General features: G+C 48.1%; 1 pseudogene; it reads right to left on the bottom strand.

Annotated features, from left to right (window-relative positions):
• Window positions 1-377: 377 nt before the first annotated feature.
• The window catches only part of LOC140913272 (pepsin A-like), a 69,260-nt pseudogene continuing 50,397 nt past the window's right edge, over window positions 378-19,240 (bottom strand).

Here is a 19,240-nt window from a genome sequence, read left to right as displayed (position 1 = left end):
ACGCACAGCCTCTGGCATGTCAGCTGCTCCCAGCTACTTGCAAGTGAATGACACTAGCCAATATCTCCAGTCCCAGACACAACCCTTGGAACCTCTGTCTCGCAGTGTCCAGTTATAGCTGCTCGACACTGCAAGCTCATATAAGTTTGTCAATTTAACAAACAAATTGATATGTGTCAGGCTTGTTATCCCAAGGGGAGCCTTTGACACACTGCAAACCAAACACACTGCTTCAGGTAGAATAAACAAACAAACATGCTCAGTGCATCATGAGTCTTCTGAAGACACCCAACATGACAAACTTTGCATTGGATACCACACAAACATTTTATAAAGATGGACATGGGGTGTAGGGTGTCCCCTTGAGGTACAGAGTGTCACATCTGGACCACGAGGAGCACATCGTCGGCATATGCCAACAGGGCCAGCTGCAACTCCGTCTTCTGAAGCACCAACCCCGTCAACCTCTGGTGGAGGAGTCAGAGGAAGGGCTCGATCTCCAGAGTGTACAGCTGGCCTGACTTTGAGCATCTCTGATGCACCCCCCACCCAAAGCTGACCACCTTGGTCAGGGTCTAGTTGAGCCTGATCAGACACTCCATGTCAGCGTACAGCACTGGGAGAAACCCCTCAAACTGGGGCCTGAAGCCAAATGCCCACACAGTGCCCAGCAGATACCCCTGGTCCATTCTGTCAAACGCCTTCTCCTGGTCCAGGGACAGGAGGGTGAATGACATCCCTACATCCCAGCTCCAAGAGGTCCCAGACCAAGTACAGATTATCAAAAAGGGTATGGTCTGGTTGGGATGGACCATGTCTGCCAGCACAGACCCCAGCTGGAGCGAGATGGTCTTCACTGTGACTTTGTAGTCTGTGCTGAGGAGCAAGGTTCCAAAGGTCACGGAGGTCCCCCTTCTTGGGTAGCAAGGCGACCATGGTTCACCTGCACAACAGAGCGAGGACTCTGCTCTCCAAGGACTCAGCCCAGAGGGTGACAAGGTCTGAGCCAAGGACGTGCCAGAACACATGGTAGAACTCCACTGTGATTGGAGTGGTAGAACTCCATTGATGGGCTTCCGAGAACTCTGCCAGAGTGAAAGGCAGCTCTAGCCAGTCCCGGTCACCCATGCTGACCATCAGGAGTCCATTCCAGGACACTCTGCAAGCATCGGCGTCGGTTGGATCTGGGGAGGACATCCCCAACCATAGGGGGCTGTGCCTTTTTATTCCTCTGGCCCTTCTTACCAGCCGAGGGGGCTCCCCTCAAATGGTGGGGGGAGTTGCCATCCAGTGGCAGATCCTGGACTGGTGGTTGAGAGATTAGCCACTGGGAGACATGGGGGAGGTGGCAGGGGGACCACAGAGTCAATGAGAGGGGCTTCACACACAGTTTTCCCCCATGTTAGCAAGGGGCAGGGGGCTTCACTGGTGGAAGGAGAAGAAGGGAAACAGAAGATAAAAGCCTATCACTCCTCCCCACTAGGCTGCAGGCAGGGGAGGAGGGTGCCAATGGGATGGGAGCACAGGGGAGCTGATCAAGGAAAGGAAGAGGGTGCGCAAGTACTGATGCAGGGCAGGGGTACCTGCTCCTCCGGCTGCACTAGGAAGCGGAGGACTATGGTATCGTGAAGGGGTGTAGTGAACAGGGGCAACAGAAAAGGGGGCAGGGGCAAAAGCACCAAGGAAGTGGGCATGGGCACACAGGGCAGATGGGCTGAGCCGGGGGGAGCAAGGGAAGATAGAGGAAAAAGGGGTGCATTCCCCCAGGTGTCCACCCAGTTTCACTGTTATTCCATGAGGGAAATGCTCTGTGCATTACACCGACTGGCCACCTGGTGTCACTGTTGCTCCATCAGAGAAATGTTTTGTGCATTAGCCCGACTAGCCACCTGGTGTCACTGTTGCTTCATGAGGGAAATGCTTTGTGCATTACCCCAAGTGGCCACCGGGTGTCACTGCTGCTCCATGGGGGAACAGCTCTGTGCAATCCCCCAACTGGCCTCCTGGTGTCACTGTTGCACTTTGAGAGTAATGCTTTGTGCATTACCCCAAGTGGCCAACTGGTGTCACTGTTGCTCCATAGGAGAAGTGCTCTGTGCATTACCCTGACTGGCCACACGGTGTCAGTATTGCTCCATGAGAGAAATGCTTTTTGCTTTCCCCTGACGTTCCACTGGAACAACAAGGAGTCCGGTGGCACCTTCAAGACTAACAGATAGGTTAGTCCACGGGGTGTCACTGCTGCACTGTGGGGGAAATGACTGGTGCATTCCCCCGACTGGCCACCCAGTCTCACTGTTGCTCCATCAGGGAAATGCTTTGTGCTTTACCCTGCGTGGCCAGGCTGCAGCCTCTGTGGATGACGGGGCAAAAGCACTGGAAAAGGGTGTGCTGTCCCATGCTACACCAAGCTCCTATTGTAAGTTAAGGTTTTTTGCTGGGGGTCCCGTCCCAATACCTGGGGAAGAGGCGTTTGAACCCTGGTTGGAACCTGCCACCGAAATGCTGCAGGAGTGGGCTGTACCAGACGCAGAAAAGCGAAGAGGTCCAGTAGAGAGCCTCAGGGGCCCAGCATTAGACGTGATTTGCACCCTGAAGCTCATTGACCCTGGGGTTGGTGTGAGGGACTGCCTAGAGGCCCTCGCTCACACCTTTGGGAGCATAGAGGGCTCTGAGGACAGTTACTGGAAGTTCCTTAATTCCCAACAGCAAAGGGGTGAGAAGGTTTCAGCCTGTATACAGAGGCTGGAGAGACGGCTTCCGAGAGCTGTCCAGAGGGGAGCAGTAACTGCTGAGCAGATGGATCAGACCAGACTGGCTCAAACTGTAAGAGGATCTCAATGTCAGCACCCGATTCTACTTCATCTCTGGCTAATAGAAGGGCAGGAACCTCCCCCAAGTTACTCCCAGCTGATAAAAGAGGTCAGAGAGGAGGAAGAAAGGCAGGCTGCCAGTGCGTTTTGGGAAGCCCAACTGTCTGAGGCAGCCAGCACAGCACCCCTATGAACAGCCACTCTACTGATGGCGAGCACCAGAGAGGAACTTGCCCAACAAATGCAGGTCCTGACAGAACAGAGAGCTGAGCTGCAAAGCACCACTGAGCGAATTAAGACTTCCAGGCATAAGGAGCCGCCAGCCAGATGGAGAAGTCAGCATTTAGAGCCACCATCCCCCCTGGGCAAAGGGAGAAAGGACAATTCTTCTGCTACCGATGTGGTCAGGATGGGCACAGTGCTGCCAAGTGCTGTAATGAATTAAATCCCTCCTTAGTGTATGGAAAGCTGAGGATCAGTGGGGAGGGGTCAAGGAACTGCCGAACAGTCTGGGGAAGGGGGCCGCTCAGATCCAAAGGACTTGAAGGCTCCCCTAGAAGAGACTGTCCAGCTGGGATCCCTGCAGGACTGATAGGGCCTCGAGCAGAGCTCATGGTGAGGACTGAAGGGTTGGAGTATAAAGCAGTGCTCCACATTGGATCTCAAGTGACGATTATATTTCACTCATTCTACCAACAGATGCTTAGGCACCTGCCTATACAGCCACTGACAGGACTTTGTCTGTGTGGCCTCAGCATGGATGAATACCCCTGCCCAGGGTACATGATCGTGCACCTGGAATTCCCAGAGGAGGTTGCTGGGGTAAGACAAGAGATAGACTCCACTCCACTCCCTGACCCTAAGGGAATCTCTGATGTGTCTGTGCTGGCAGGGACCAACTCCAGTCTCTTCAAGGTACTTGTGGATTACTGCAGACAATGGGCTAGGGACCAATATCTAAACACTCTGATGATCCAGACGCTTTGTGCTGAAGCCTATAGAAAAATTTAGGGCACTAAAAAGGAGACGTCTGAGTTACCAATGGGGGCACTGAGGTACGTGGGCACGACCCCCTTAGTAGTGCCTGCAAGGAGCGAGAAGTGCTTGTCATGAGAACCGGGCTGAAAGGCAGTAGAGGGACATTGGCAATGGTAGGGCAGCTGGCTGAGGGAGGGCTCCCGGAAGGAGTGCTTGTCCCCAGTGGAGTCATAACCCTACCTGCCAGAGCCCAGGAAAAGGGGATTATGCTGATTGCTAATGAAACAAGTCATGATGTTGTTGTGACACAAGGGCAGAAAATAGCAGATCTCTTTGACCCTGAATCCATTGTAAGACCCCAGTGTGAAACTGAAGTTTCAGTGACAGATCCTGCAAAGTTTGACTCTGGAGATTCCCCACGGTCTGAGGAGTGGAAGGATCGCCTGAGGAAGAAGCTTTGTGAAAGATCCAAGGTGTTCTCACTGCATGAGTGGGACGTGGGATGTGCAAAAGGAGTAGAGCACAACATCAGACCACATGACTCCTGACCCTTCAGGGAGAGCTCTAGGAGGTTGCTCTTTCCGAGAAGGAAGACGTGCGTGGAGGTTGCATCAGGAGTTGATTGCAAATGGCGTCATTACAGAGTCCCACGGCCCATACCGCCTCACCCATTGTGATGGTTCATAAAAAGAATGGGAAAAGCTGGATGTGTATCGACTACTGCACCCTAAACAGCCGTACTGTGGTTGACCAGTACACCATGTCTCGAGTACAAGATGCCTTAGACTGTTTGCTGGGAAGTCAGTGGTTCTCAGTACTGGATCTTCGAAGTGAACACTAGCAGATTCCTCTGGGAGCAAAAGATAAGGAGAAGACAGCCTTTAGGGTTTTATCAGTTTGAACGCATGCCTCAAGGGATTTCTGGGGCACCTGCCACATTTCAACATCTTACGGAGAAAACTGTGGGAGACATGAACTTACTGCAAGTCTTGCTTTATTTGGATGATCTGATTGTATCTGGAAGAACCTTAGAGGAGCACGAAGAAAGACTTCTTAAAGTAATTCACAGGTTGGAGGCCTATGGACTGAAGCTTTCCATTGATAAGTGCCAGTTCTGCAGAACACCAGTGAATTACGAGGGTCACATTGTGTCCCAAGTGTTCTGCTTATAAGAAGCACACGGGACCTTTTTCAGTGGAAAAGGCAATATGCTGCATTTATTGGAAATACAATAATTAGCATATGCATTCAATCACACCACACACACACTGTCCTGCCAATCGATGTTATAGTTACCAGTCCAGAGTCCAGATCAATCTAGAGGCCAGCTAGGTTGATCACAGGTAGGGAGGAGCCGGGTTCTGTCGGTCACGACACGATGCTCTGCGGAAGCATCTGGGGAAATCTTGGCAGGACGAACCCAATGTTTCATGGGAAGGCACCTTGTTCATATAGCGATTTTTCTTCATTGGGACCAATGAGGTTTGCACCATCATGCTGTATTCAATTATTGTTCGACCAGTGCTTGTTTTCTTAAATTGTCCTTCTCCTCCTTTATCTTGTTCTTTCATCCCCTGATTACAGATAAAATCTCACTCTCAGAGATGCAATATGCTTCTTTCACAGACTGGACTCCTTCCTAGTCTGGGTCTAGGAATCACTCCCACCCCTGGAGTTACTGTCCTTTTTTCCAATTTCTTTCAGGCATCTCTTGGGGGTGGAGAGACCATCTCTTAAGCCAGTTGAAGAGAAAATGGAGAGGCTTCCAGGGCCTTTTATATTCTCTCTCTCTTGTGAGTGGAAACCCCTTTGTCCTTCTGTGCAAAGTCACAGCAACAAAATGGAGTTTGTAGCCACCTGGGCAAGTCCCATGTCTATGAATGATTCAGCTTTTTGCAGGCCGACGCCATTGTTTACTGTTAGTTTGAACATTCCCAGGAAAGCTCAGATGTGGATTGGCATCTCCTAAAGTCCATTGTCAGTTAAGTGTTTCTTCATTGGGCACTTACTGAGAATAGTCCTTTCTCAAGAAGCTGACAAAATGCTTCACTGAGGCTACTTAGAATCAAACACATGGAGATACAAAAAGAAAAGGAGGACTTGTGGCACCTTAGAGACTAACAAATTTATTTTGAGCATAAGCTTTTGTGAGCTACAGCTCACTTCATTGGATGCTCATGCTCAAATAAATTTGTTAGTCTCTAAGGTGCCACAAGTCGTCCTTTTCTTTTTGCGGATACAGACTAACATGGCTGCTACTCTGAAACCTGTCATTGAGATACAGGTACATAGCCAATATTCATAACTTCAAATGATCCACACATACAGACAGCATAATCATGAGCAGCAAACTACAACCTTTCCATAGATACCCCACTTGACCTCTTCTGTACAAGACGTGGTGCAACCATAGGACCCTGCTTGCAACAATGATTTATAGGCCCTGTCAAAGACAACGTAGTACTGGTGGATGAAGACGTCTCCGAGGATCCAGAGCTCTCCGGAGGAGGTGGGGACGTCAATGCCTTCAAAGCCGGGAGAGCAAGAGCCTGAGTTCTGCACCAGGAAAAATGGGACAGGGGTTGTTGGGCTGGAACTCCACTGACTCCCTGTATGTTGGGCTGGAATCTCGGAGCTCCCAAACTAAGCTGCATGAGGCTGGGGCAGGCATGGATCGGAGACAGGCAGTGAGTCGAGTTAAGGTGTCAGTACCGACCCAATGCCTCAGCCAGCTGCTAGGGGTAGCTGCCCTTCAGATGGGATATACAGTGATCACTCTGGGCCCGAGGTGCTTGAAGGAATTGCCCGGTGCTCAGTTCTAACTGCTTCTGCAGAACAGCACATGGACCTCTGCAGCCCCTCCCCTAGACTTCCTGTCCGGGATGCTAACCTCCTCCTTTCCCAGCCAGTACTCAATCACAACACCACTTAAACAGCACCCACGGGATTCTCCATTCCATATACTTATAACCAACCACTAGTAACGCTCCACTGATTTCCGAGGTGCCCTTCTTTCTAGCTAGGACCTCCCGATCTCCCTGGATGCATCAGTGCTACTGCTGTCAGGAGGCAGTCAGTCCATTTTCCTCCATGGTGGTACGTCCTGGGGCTCGCTTGTCTCCACTTGCTGTATTTGTTGCCTAACTGAGACTGTCTCAGGCCAAGCGGCCAACCCAGCGCCCCTCCTCCCTCCCTTCTGGATGTTCCTCCTCTGTTCTTCCTCCTCAGTATGTGTCCGTCTTGGGTGACCGCCTCATACAACCTCAGGGCAGCCCCACGTGACCTCACCGCCGTTGGTGGCCATTGATTTCTATTACAGATGCGTGCTGCATCATGTCCACGATTTGGTGGAAGCTCCTGGGATCCCAAATCATCTGGCTTCTTTTTAGTTGTCTCTGTCTCTCTTTATTCTTCTGCAGATCCCCAGTTCCTGGGACAGCAGATTCTGTCGTTGCAGGCGTTCTACTTGTCAGCATTCTGTTAAACCACATGTCTGCAGGTAGCAACCCATGTTCATTGGTACCTTCCTGTAACTGAACTGTGCTAAGCATGGCTCAAAGTCTGACTTCTCAGCCCTTTGTTATTTTAACACTATTTTTCACCTCACCATCCTATTGGATGTGGGATAATGGGGACTAGTGTGGTTTTCAAAGGGTGTGCCATGCCTCCAAACCTTATACTGACTCTCTGGGAGTGCCCCTTAAAGTACTAGGCCCTAGGTCCCCAATTTTTCAAGGGCAACCCCCATGGTTCCAATACTCCAAGACCAGGCCCTCTGGATTCAGACCCTGTGATTCTCAGCAGGGTTCTCCGGTGAGTCCAAATGAGTGAGATTTTACCCCTTTGGGAGCAATGTGACCATTAGAGATTTGCTGTGCTGCCTTTTCAAAACAATCCAGCATTCATTAGTCACCTGGAATCCAGGGCTGAGGAGGCCGTAGATTAGCCTAGGACAGCACAATTTAACTCTAAATCTGTGTTGGTGGAATCACCTGCCCCCTATTCCATAGCCTCGTGGATGTAATCTCTGCGAACTCGGAGCAGCCTGCTTAGCAGTCTGCCCCCGCCTCCAGTTGCAGTTCCACTGTGGTCCGCTTCTCTTGGCTGCCAGTCAGTGCCCAGTTGTTGGTCTTCCGTGATCTCCGCAGGGCACTCCATTGCTATGCGGTCAGTTCCTGAGAGTTCATTCATGCCAACCTGGGCAGGCTTCTGTGACCAGCAGCCATCTCTTATTCCCCCTGTTTCCAAGAAGAAATTAACTCCTCCAGGCCCAGTGCCTAGCAATACAAAGTAAGTAGGGGAAACTGAGTCATGCATATTTTTCCTATAAATATTACAGACATTTCCATATTCTCCACACGTCTAAACCCAAGCTTCACCGCAAACTGCTGAAACTCATGCCTGCTCAACTGAAGCCCGTTGTCAGACATCACAATGGCAGGTGTGGCTCAGAGTTATGACTCGTGAAAATAGAGATGCGCAATCAACTGTTTAGCTGTAGTACCTTTTAATGTGGCTGCCTGAGGGAAGTGAGACTAGTAGTTTAGGACAAATACATAGTCTTTTTTTTCCAGCCAATGTGGACAAATTTCTACTCCAGGGGGAAAATTTTTCCTCTGCCACTAACACAGGATTTTGCTTGACTACGCCTGTATTTTTGGCATGTACGACAAGCCTTGACAGTTCCTCAATGTTGCTGTTCGTTTGAGGCCAGTGTAAAATGTCTCTGACCCTTCGCTTAGATTTTTCAATCATGAAATGACCTTCATGTCTCCTTTTTTACATGTGTTTCTGCAGTAGCTCAGAGATCACCGTCCTGGTGCCTTTAAACAAAATCCCATCTAGGACTGAGAGCTTCCCCCTGAACTGGTGAGAGGGGCTGGGAACGCATGGTCACGGTCACTTGGTGCTAATAGCCTTAACCACTTTCTGCAGCATCTCGTCCTAAGCAGTAACTCTGGCAATCGCAATGCACCTTTTGTCTGAGGCTGGACTGGCTTTTTAACCATAGAATCATAGAATATCAGCGTTGGAAGGGACCTCAGGAGGTCATCTAGTCCAACCCCCTGCTCAAAGCAGGACCAATCCCCAATTAAATCATCCCAGCCAGGGCTTTGTCAAGCCTGACCTTAAAAACTTCTAAGGAAGGCAATTCCACCACCTCCCTAGGTAACGCATTCCAGTGTTTCACCACCCTCCTAGAGAAAAAAGTTTTTCCTAATATCCAACCTAAACCTCCCCCACTGCAACTTGAGACCATTACTCCTTGTTCTGTCATCCGCTACCACTGAGAACAGTCTAGATCCATCCTCTTTGGATGGATGTCACATCTTGATTACTACAATATCCCTCTCTGTAGCCTTGACAAACGCAGTCTTGCCCTGCACATCTCCATTCAGAATGCTGCTGCATAGATCACTTCCTAGCCCGTTGATTTGACCATGTAACCCCTCTTTTCGAATCCCACCGCTAGCTCCCCCTTTTCTATCACAGCAAACTACTTGTCTTCACTTTCAAGCCCCTTCACAGCTTATCCCCTACTTATTATCTCTCATTCAGTATGAACACGTTGCCTTCTGGCCCAGTTGGCCCATGATGTCAGCTTTCATTATCCATATATTAAAATTTCAAACAAGCATCTTCTTCCTGCTTTCTCCTGTGCTATGCTCAAACTGACATGTAGAACAGCTCTGGACTTTGCTCCACGGCTGTCTTGTCAAATGCTCTAGGGAGCATGTTTGAGACCGCCAAATCTCCCCCAGGTTCATATTCGATTTGCAAATCCTGTCTTTGCAGCTGAAAAAGTAATCTTTGTATTCCTGGGGGTGGTGGGATGGTTCCCAGGCCCCTTTTGGCAATGGCAATAAGTGGTTTCTGGTCAGTTTCAGCGAACACTGGCCTCCATAAACAAAGACATGAAACTCTTTACACCAGTGGACAAAAATCCAAAGTCTCCTCCTCTCTTTGAGAGTATGGACACTCCGGTTTTGTTTGTGCCCGTGATGTGTAAGCCACTGATCTCCCGTTCTGACCATCCTGCTGTAGGAGGACTGTGCCAATATCTTTTTCAGAGATGTCCATGGACAACTGAGTTTTGAGCTTACTGTCAGAGTTTCACAGGACGGGGGCCTTTTTAACCCCTTCATTGTCTCAAACTCTCTATGAAGATTTGCACCCCAGGTGCATTGCATGTCTTTGCACAGTAATGCTCTCAGCTGGCTTGTTTGAGCTGTTAGCTTGGGCACAAATTTCCGTAGACAGTTCACTGTTCCAAGGAATCATTGTACCCTTCCTTGTATGTTGGGGCAGGCATGTTGGTGATGATCTCACCCTCACCGTGATCCACCTGTGTCCCTTGCTAGACTAACTTCTCGCCCAGTGACATTGTTTCCATTACACAGAATTTAGATGCTTGTTTATTTTAGCTTTAGCTCAGCAGCTCTGGCTCTTTCCCAGCTGCTTGGAGCCTCTGGTCATGATGTTCTGCTGGTTTTCTCCAGATCAGAACATCGCCTGCGTAAACCATGGCACCCTCTGTACCATCAACAGCGTGCTGTATTTTCCAGTGAAGCACGGCGGGTGCTGAATCATAGAATCATAGAATATCAGGGTTGGAAGGGACCTCTGGAGGTCATCTAGTCCAACCCCCTGCTCAAAGCAGGACCGATCCCCAATTAAATCATCCCAGCCAGGGCTTTGTCAAGCCTGGCCTTAAAAACCTCTAAGGAAGGAGATTCTACCACCTCCCTAGGTAATGCATTCCAGTGTTTCACCACCCTCCTAGTGAAAAAGTTTTTTCCTAATATCCAACCTAAATCTCCCACACTGCAACTTGAGACCATTGCTCCTTGTTCAGTCATCTGCTACCACTGGTAGCCAGGTGTCCCTCTGTGGAAATGGTGTCTCCCATAGGGGATGCTGAAGGAGAACAAACATGTACTCTGTCCTTCTCAGGGCACCAGCCAGAATCCTGCTGTGACGCACCCCGTGTAGAGAAACACTTGGCACCCGCCATCTCCCCCAAAATATCTTTCCCTGTAGTAGTGAAAAACGTCCACTTTTTAAATAGATTTAATTCTTTTGAGGTTATGCATAAGCGAAGGGTTCTGTCTGTGTTTTCTACAACGACCAATGATTATACCCACTCTGTTAGTTCCTCTCCCTGCTCTGTGATTCCCAGATCAATGAGTCTGTCCAGCTCCTCTCTCAGCCTCTGCCTTAGTGTGAGGGGAGCTTTCCTCGGGGTGTGAATTGTGGGGTGGTTGGGCTCTTTCAGCTCTATTCTGTACTCTGCTGAAAGCTTCTCCATCCCCTGGAAGATGTCCTCAAACCCTTTGCACCCTCTTGATGAGACCAGGGGCTTGACACACTTAACCCAGTAATGGGTGTGCTTTTCCCTGGTACGATTCCACATTGTAGCTTTCCCAGTTTACCCATATGTCTCGTTCACATACTCCTTGTTGGGGATAAGCTCACGGCTATAAGCCCTGAGTTTACCTGTGGCTTTTCTTTTAGTGTCGATAACACTATTTGTGGCAACTCATCGGCTTGTGCACCAGTGTCCAACGTAACATTAATAAACCTCCCATTTGCTTTCCATCTGTGACAGCCAGGTCATCTTTTGCTGCACTGGTAGCCATTGCTCCTATGAAACATACAGCTGAGCTCGTGGTACTGTCGTCGTCCTCTTTGTCCAGGCTGCGCGCACTCTGCCGGTGCTGGAAAACTCTTGCAAAGCAATGGAATCAATGGCGGTTCTTGTGTCTCTTCTGATATGCCAGGCATTGCCTGAACTTCTGCTGGTGCTGTTCTTCCCTAATTCTGCCTGAGCTCGTGTGCCTTTCTGCTTTAGTATCTGGGAGTAGCCATGTTAGTCTGCATCCACAAAAATTGAAGAAGTGGTTTTTTACCCATGAAAGCTTATGCCCAAATAAATCTGTTAGTCTTTAAGGTGCCACCGGACTCCTTGTTGTTTCTGCCTTAGGTTTCCTATTAGAGAGACAGGGTGGGGGAGGTAATATCTTTTATTGGACCAGCTTCTGCTGGGGAAAGAGAGACACTTTCGAGCTACACAGAGCTCTTCTTCGGGTTTCCTACAACATTTTGGATTCTCAATCATGCCTGCAGCGTCAGAGCTGTCCATTCTCCATGAGTGCTTGGACTTGGAGCGCTTTGTGAAGGGTTGATTCTGGGTCTCCTTGCTTTGTTCTGCATTCCAGTCACAGTGTGGTCTCTTCTCAGGGACTTGGTTAGTCCCCGCTCTGCCCCCTATAAAAACCTGCAAAATTGGTTCACCAGCCCTGGATCAGGAACAAATTCTACTCTAGTTTCACTTTCCTTTTGGAACCTCAGGTTAAAGTCTCATAAGTTTCAGTTTTATGCAGAGTGCAGTACTCCTTACATCTTTGTAAAACAGTTTCATAGTTAGTCTGACTTAACTGAAATTTTAAAGACATGTGCACCAGAACCTGCTCTGGTCAGAAATAAGGCTACATCTGATTGCCTCCCTTTTCACTGGCACCCATTGCTTGCAGATACAATGGAAGGCCCTGTTTAAATCTCTTCCACTTGCCTTCCGCATTTCCAGCCAGCTTCAGCTCTGGTGGAATTTTGAGCTGCTCCATTTCTCCACTCAAGGTATTTTCTTGAATTGCTATTTAATCCTGGTACCATTGGGAGTTCAGGAATCACTCTGGGCTCCAGGTGCTTAAGGGAGATCCTCTTTGTTGAGTGACCCCATTCCAACTGTCTCTGCCTAACAGAGCATGGGGGAATCAGCAGTGCTCCTCCGTCAGCTGTTCTGTCTAGGAAACTAAACCACTTGGAGATATAGTTCCCAGCTCCACACCAACCACTTCTCCTCCTTCAAAATCCCTTGGTAAGACAGAAGGTGCTCTCCCCACTGGCCTAGGCAAATTCTAACGGGAGCAATTATATTCTGCTCCCCTAACCCCCCTGTGATTATGATTGGACTGGGGCTTCTTCTCTGCTTTTCCATGCCTTTTGAAACAGCTCACCAGTTCCACACCAGAGAGGGGAAAAGTTCTGTCCGGGGGGAAGACGACTCATTCTTGAAACCCACTTGCCCAAGCCCTGGAGCACGAGGCAGTGAACTCTCTTGAGCTAGCCTCCTAGCTGGGGTAGCTGCTCATTTAACCCCTCTCCTATCCCAGTAAGCCCCCTGGCATGGTGATTTCCTGGGGCAGCCAGCTCTACAGGCCGCCTGTGCAGTCTCTTTGGGGGAGAGCTCCTTGCCCCTCCCTCCATGCTAAGGCCAGACTCTGTGCTGCATTTCAGTGACGGTCCTGCAGCCTCAGGCACAAGCCCTTACTGAGAGGCCCCGACGTAGATACTTACCTGGCGGATGTAGGCGGTGGCGGGCAGAGGGAACCTAATGCCATTGATAGTGAAGATGATGTCGGGCAGGGTGTGCTTGGCGCTGCAGCTGATCTGTAGGGAGAAAAGCAACATCCAGGAGCCAGGTTAGCCACGGCTTCAGCACTCAACTCTCCAACAAGGGAAAGCTGCATGTGATTAGCAGTGGGATCTAAATGAGCTGGGTCACTGCCTGACTGGATCCTCTCCAGGGATTGAACCTCTGGCTCTGAAAGCCTGAGGCTCTGCAGATTGAACCAAAGGACCAATGTTGTCAGCTCAGACGGTCCCGGATTCTATATTTGGCCTGGCCACATGCTGGGGACGGTGACCTCCCCTGTGTTCCTGTGGGTTACCAGTGGGTGGAAGCACCAGGGAATCTGCAGAGTGACCCAGCTGATCCCTATGCTGGCTGGGTGCAGCCTGTGGGCAGTGGCAGTGGAATCAGGGGTTCGGCCACACGCGTGTGTAGCAGATGCCCCTAGAAACACCCATCCCTCCTCCCTGACCTGACCAGGTTGCTGGAGTCCCCGCGGGCACCAACGCAGTGCAGGATTTTGGAGATGGCCGTGAGGGCCCCCGCCAGCACAGAGGTGCCGATGTCGACAATAGCCTGCCAGCCATTAGCACAAGAGATCAGGTGGCCATTCATGGTGATGCTGGAAGAGAGAGAGAGTCAGGGGAATGTCCTCAGGAACACTCCTGATCTCATCCCCACTCGGCCCACAAGCAGCCAGGGACAAACCTGCAGGGTGGAGCTGCCCCACTGCCCCTTTGCTATGACTACCAAGAACTTTGCTCTGATGTCTCATCCTAGACGTTTTCTTCCGTGGCTACTGCCCGTCGCTCCTTATGCTACAGCCTTCTGGGACTGACGGTCCCAGCTACCCTGCCCTTCCCATACTGCGAAGCAGAGCTGGACAGATGGGAGGGGGTGCTGGTATGAACAAAGTTGAGAATCACTGACCTGACCTAACCTAGCAGGGGAGTCCCATTCCTATGGCTCCATGGAAGGTGTTTTTGTGGCTCCATTGTCTCTCATTTTGTCTAGACTCTGAAAGCTGAGCTTCCCCTGGCTCCGATGTACAATTCATTAACATTTGACCTGTCTTCCAATAGCCCGCAGGTGGAATGGCCAAGGGGTGGGCGATACCTGTCCATGGTGATTTCCCAGTAGGAGAGAGGGATCCAGTTCAGGCTCCCAGAGTAGTAAGATGAGTCGATGCCACTGAACATCACGAGAAGGGAGAGAGGAGAGTCAGGGAAGATGCATGAATTATTGGCTAAAGAGAGAATGACAAACACTTCAATGGAGGAGAGAGTCAGACTGGTGCATTTCACATCACGCAACACCCTTCCTCCACCATGAGGTCGGACAGTGGGGCACCATGAGCAGTGTAGTCTGACCAGGGACTCCAGCCTATACAGGAGACTGGGAGCAGGAGACACCCCCATTCAAACTCCCACCAAGCACCAGGGCAATATTTCCAAACTGAATTATTTCAGTTTTTGATTTTTTGCTGGAAAATAGAAATTTTCTTGGGCGGGGGGGACCCATTTTCCAGTCATAGCTAGTAACTAGATTCTTCCTAATGTTAATTTCCCCTGCAGTTGTTATTAGAGATATCGTCATTCACTTCTGCTCCCCAAAACATATGGCACAAGCACAGAATGGCTGCCACGTTCCACCCCAGAGGTGGCTGTGTTTGGGAATTCTGATGCAAACATCGCAGGGATCGCTCTGTGAGAGGCGGTATAGGAATGTGAATCTTGCTGTAGACAGATGGGCTGTTTCCAGCCCTGACTTATGAGCTCAGGTAGAGAGAGAAGAGGTCCTGGGACACCAAACCCCCGGTCATCATGTTCTCAAAGACTGGTGTGGCTCCAGAGGACGAGACGTTGGAGAAGGCCAGACCCAAAATCCCATCGTAGGGGGCAAAGGAGCTTAAGTAGCTGGGTTCGGTCTTGCTCAGACCAAAGATCTGGCTGGTGTCCACAATGCCTCTGACCTAGGGGGAGTGATGGGGAGAATCAGATGCATCCTATGTAATGATATTGGGGTTCATTAAACAACAAACCAGTGAATGAGAAAGGATAAAACCTTTGATAAAACAAACTAGGGAGCTTCTGTGGTGAACTGCTGTACAAAGCGACACAGTGTTCTCCACCCCAGTTTCCAGGGCACATCTCTAAATACCTGTGTTCATAATACTGTCCCTTATGGGGGAGCCTCTCTAAATGACAATCTTCCACAAACATATCTCTACATCTTCCCCCTTAAAAAACAACAACAAAAACTCAGTAGTTCTTATATACGAATATAAAACAGCTAACAGCTATCTAATAACACACACATTATATTCTCAACCCATCTAGTGTGTTACCATAAACCCAGTGTGTCAACAATCTAGAGAGGAGAGGTTACCAGCACATCACTCTGGAGTGAATCTTTACCATTCACTTTCCTCAATAGCCTTTCTCCAGGCAGGTTAGCAAGTCTCAGGTCTTTCAGGGAGTAGACGGGGGGCCAAGCACCCATGGGAAAGAGGGGAAGTCGGCGCCTATGCTCTGGTTTCGTAGTGGGAGTCACCATCCTGGAAAGTGCATCTGCAGTGAACATGAATTTACCGGGTGTGTAGGTCACAACCACATCATGCTTTTACAGCTTTATCATCATTCTTTAAATCCTTAAGGTACAGTCATTTAGCGGTTTGTTAAATAACGCTATCAGGGGCTTGTGGTCCATTTCAACTTCCACTGTCTGGGCACAAATATACTGATTGAACCTGTCACAGGCCAACAATATTCCTAAAAGCTCCTCCTCAATCTGTGCATATCTGGTTTCTGCCTCAGACAGTGATTTGGATGCATATGCCACTGGTTGCCAACAATCCTTATGCTTCCGTAAAATCACTGCACCTATGCCAGACTGTGAAGCTTCTGCTGAGATTTAAATAGGCCTTCCTGGTGCATAGAACGTCAACACTGTCTCTTTTATCAGTTGTTGTTTTAAACCTTCCCACGATGCCTCCTGTTCTGCACCCCAACACCATTCAATTTTGTTCTCTAGGAGTGTTCTCTAAGCCGCTGCTTTGGTAGATAGATTACGGATGAATTTTCCAAAATAATTAACCATTCCCAGGAACTGTTGGACATCTTTCTTTGACTGCAGACATGGCATCATTTCAGTGGCTGAAATCTTCATCTAATCAGGTTGTACACCTTTGTTGGAAATAATGTCCCCAACAAAAGTCAGTTCTGTAACCCTTAAAACACATTCCTCCCTGTCAGCGGCATAGTATCACCTAGGCCGACAAGGCCTAGGCCTCGGGTGGCAAATTTGCAGGGGCGGCAAATTTTTAATAGCTGCATTTTTGTAATCGTGGCATCAGTGCCATGCGCCGCGATTCTACCAACCACAGCGCGCATTGAAACCACCCACGACGGCGCGACGCCCTTTAGTAAAGAACATGCTCACGACAATCCTAAGCATTAACAATATGACCGGAAGGAAGAAATTAAGTAGTTCTCAGTTCAAAAAAAATTCTATACAAAAGAAAGAAAGGGAAAATGAAATGACAGCAAAAATGCGCAAAATGGATTCCTTTGTTGTATCAGTTAGTGCCAACAGAGAGACAGAAAAAATACTTGAAAGTAGCAGTGAAGTAAAAAGTGGAAATATTGGTGTTGATATTGAAAATATTGATGTGATTAAAGTACATATTGAATCTAAGGAAGAAATTCCGGTTGCGGTTAGTGTTGAAGAAAATGCTCCAAATACGAGCATATCAGAGACTACCGCTTATCATGTTGATCTGGATATCTTTGACAATACTGCAGAGATTTGTGAATCATGTCAATCAGAAATTCAATGTGACATTGAAATATCTACCATAAGTGACGACCCGGCCGAATGGATATTGAATGATGCTACAATTGAGTATTTATCAACCCATGGTATTAAACACCATCCGATGAAGTGAGCTGTAGCTCACGAAAGCTTATGCTCAAATAAATTGGTTAGTCTCTAAGGTGCCACAAGTACTCCTTTTCTTTTTGCGAATATTGATAGTGATTTTACTAACTCAAAAAGAATATACTGATAAAATGCATGTTCTAACAAAAAATGTGTTTGAATGACATCTTTTAAACGGTGAAGTAAAGCCACAGCAATATCTTGTATATTTGGAGAGCAAAGGAGCCGTGTTTTGGGCCCCATGTCGATTATTCAGAGGGATCTCTAGTCTGGCGACGAGTGGATTCCATGGCTGGAAAAACATATCAGCTCGACTATGTGAACATGAAAATTCGACTGAACATAAAACGTGTGCACTGACAGTGGTGAAGAGAGGCGAGATATCCGGAAGAATTGATACGAATTTAAAATTTCAAATGGAAGAAGACATTATTTATTGGAGAAATGTGTTGAAGAGGATTGTAGTAGTGGTAAAGAAACTTTCAAGCAGAGGACTTGCATTTAGACATAAGGTGGAAAAATTTGGATCACCACGGCAATTACATTATAGCCCTTGAGGTTGTCGCAGAATTCGATCCATTTCTAGCAAATCACATTGTACGTTATGGAAATGAAGGTCAAGGTAACATATCCTATCTTTCATCCTATATATGTAGTGAATTTATAAAATTGATATTTGTCTAACCTGCTCTTAAAAATCTCCAATGATGGAGATTCCACAACCTCCCTCAGCAATTTATTCCAGTGCTTAACCACCCTGACAGTTAGGAAGTTTTTCCTCATGTCCAACCTAAACCTCCCTTGCTGCAATTTAAACACATTGCTTCTTGTCCTATCCTCAGAGGATAAGAAAAACAATTCTTCTCCCTCCTCCTTCTAAGAACCTTTTCTGTAGTTGAAAACTGTTATCATGTCCCCTCTTGGTTTTCTCTTTTCCAGACTAAACAAACCCAATTTTTTCAATCTTCCCTCATAGGTCATGTTTTCTAGACCTTTAATCATTTCTGTTGCTCTTCTCTGAACTTTCTCCAATTTGTCCACATCTTTCCTGAAATGTGGTGCCCAGAACTGGACACAATACTCCAGTTGAGGCCAAATCAGCACGGAGTAGAGCAGAAGAATTACTTCTCATACTTAAACATCCTAGAATGGTGTTCACTTTTTTTGCAACGGTGTTACACTGTTGACTCATATTTAGCTTGTGGTCCACGATGACCCCCAGATCCCTTTCCGCAGTACTCCTTCCTGGGCAGTCATTTCCCATTTTGTATGTGTGCAACTGATTCTTCCTTCCTAAATGGAGTACTTTGCATTTGTCCTTATTGAATTTCACCCTATTTCCTTCAGACCATTTCTCCAGTTTGTCCAGATCATTTTGAATTTTAATCCTATCCTCCAAAGCACTTGCAACCCCTCCCAGCTTGGTATCATCTGCAAACTTTATAAGTGTACTCTCTATGATGCCATTATCTAAATCATCAATGAAGATATTGAACAGAACCGGACCCAGAACTGATCCCTGCGGGTCCCCACTTGTTATGCCCTTCCAGCATGACTGTGAACCATGGATAACTACTCTCTGGGAATGGTTTTCCAACCAGTTTTGACCCACTTTATAGTAGCTCCATCTAGGTTGTATTTCTCTAGTTTGTTTATGAAATGGATGGATAACTGGAGGGACCTGCTTGTTTATCTGGATTATATGTTCACCCTGCAAGCAACTCAACCTTTGAAACCAATCATGATATTCCCAAAACAGTGCCTCATAACCAGGTTCAGTATGATCATTTAGTGAGAACACCTGGTTTACCAGATTGAGTTTTTCGCTCGCAGCCAGGCCTAAAATTGGTGTCACCTTCTTTGGCACTTCAGTGAACAGGAGCCTGCACACAGTGTTTTTATGGTTGATGCTAGCAACGCACCTCCCCTTCACTGGTATATTTGTTCCAGAATAACCAGTTACTTTTATTTTTGTTGGTCCCAGGTTGGTCTTATTTTCAGTCTCTCATAATCTTGTTCTGACAGAATATTAACCTGAGCTCCTGTGTCCAGCTTCAGTGGAATAATTGTTCCATTCACTGTCACAAGTAGTATCCAG

Source organism: Lepidochelys kempii, chromosome 6 (genome assembly GCF_965140265.1).
Source record: "Lepidochelys kempii isolate rLepKem1 chromosome 6, rLepKem1.hap2, whole genome shotgun sequence".
Lineage (NCBI taxonomy): Eukaryota > Metazoa > Chordata > Testudines > Cheloniidae > Lepidochelys > Lepidochelys kempii.
Note: the sequence above shows the minus strand (reverse complement) of the source record. Positions and strands in the feature narration are given on the sequence as shown.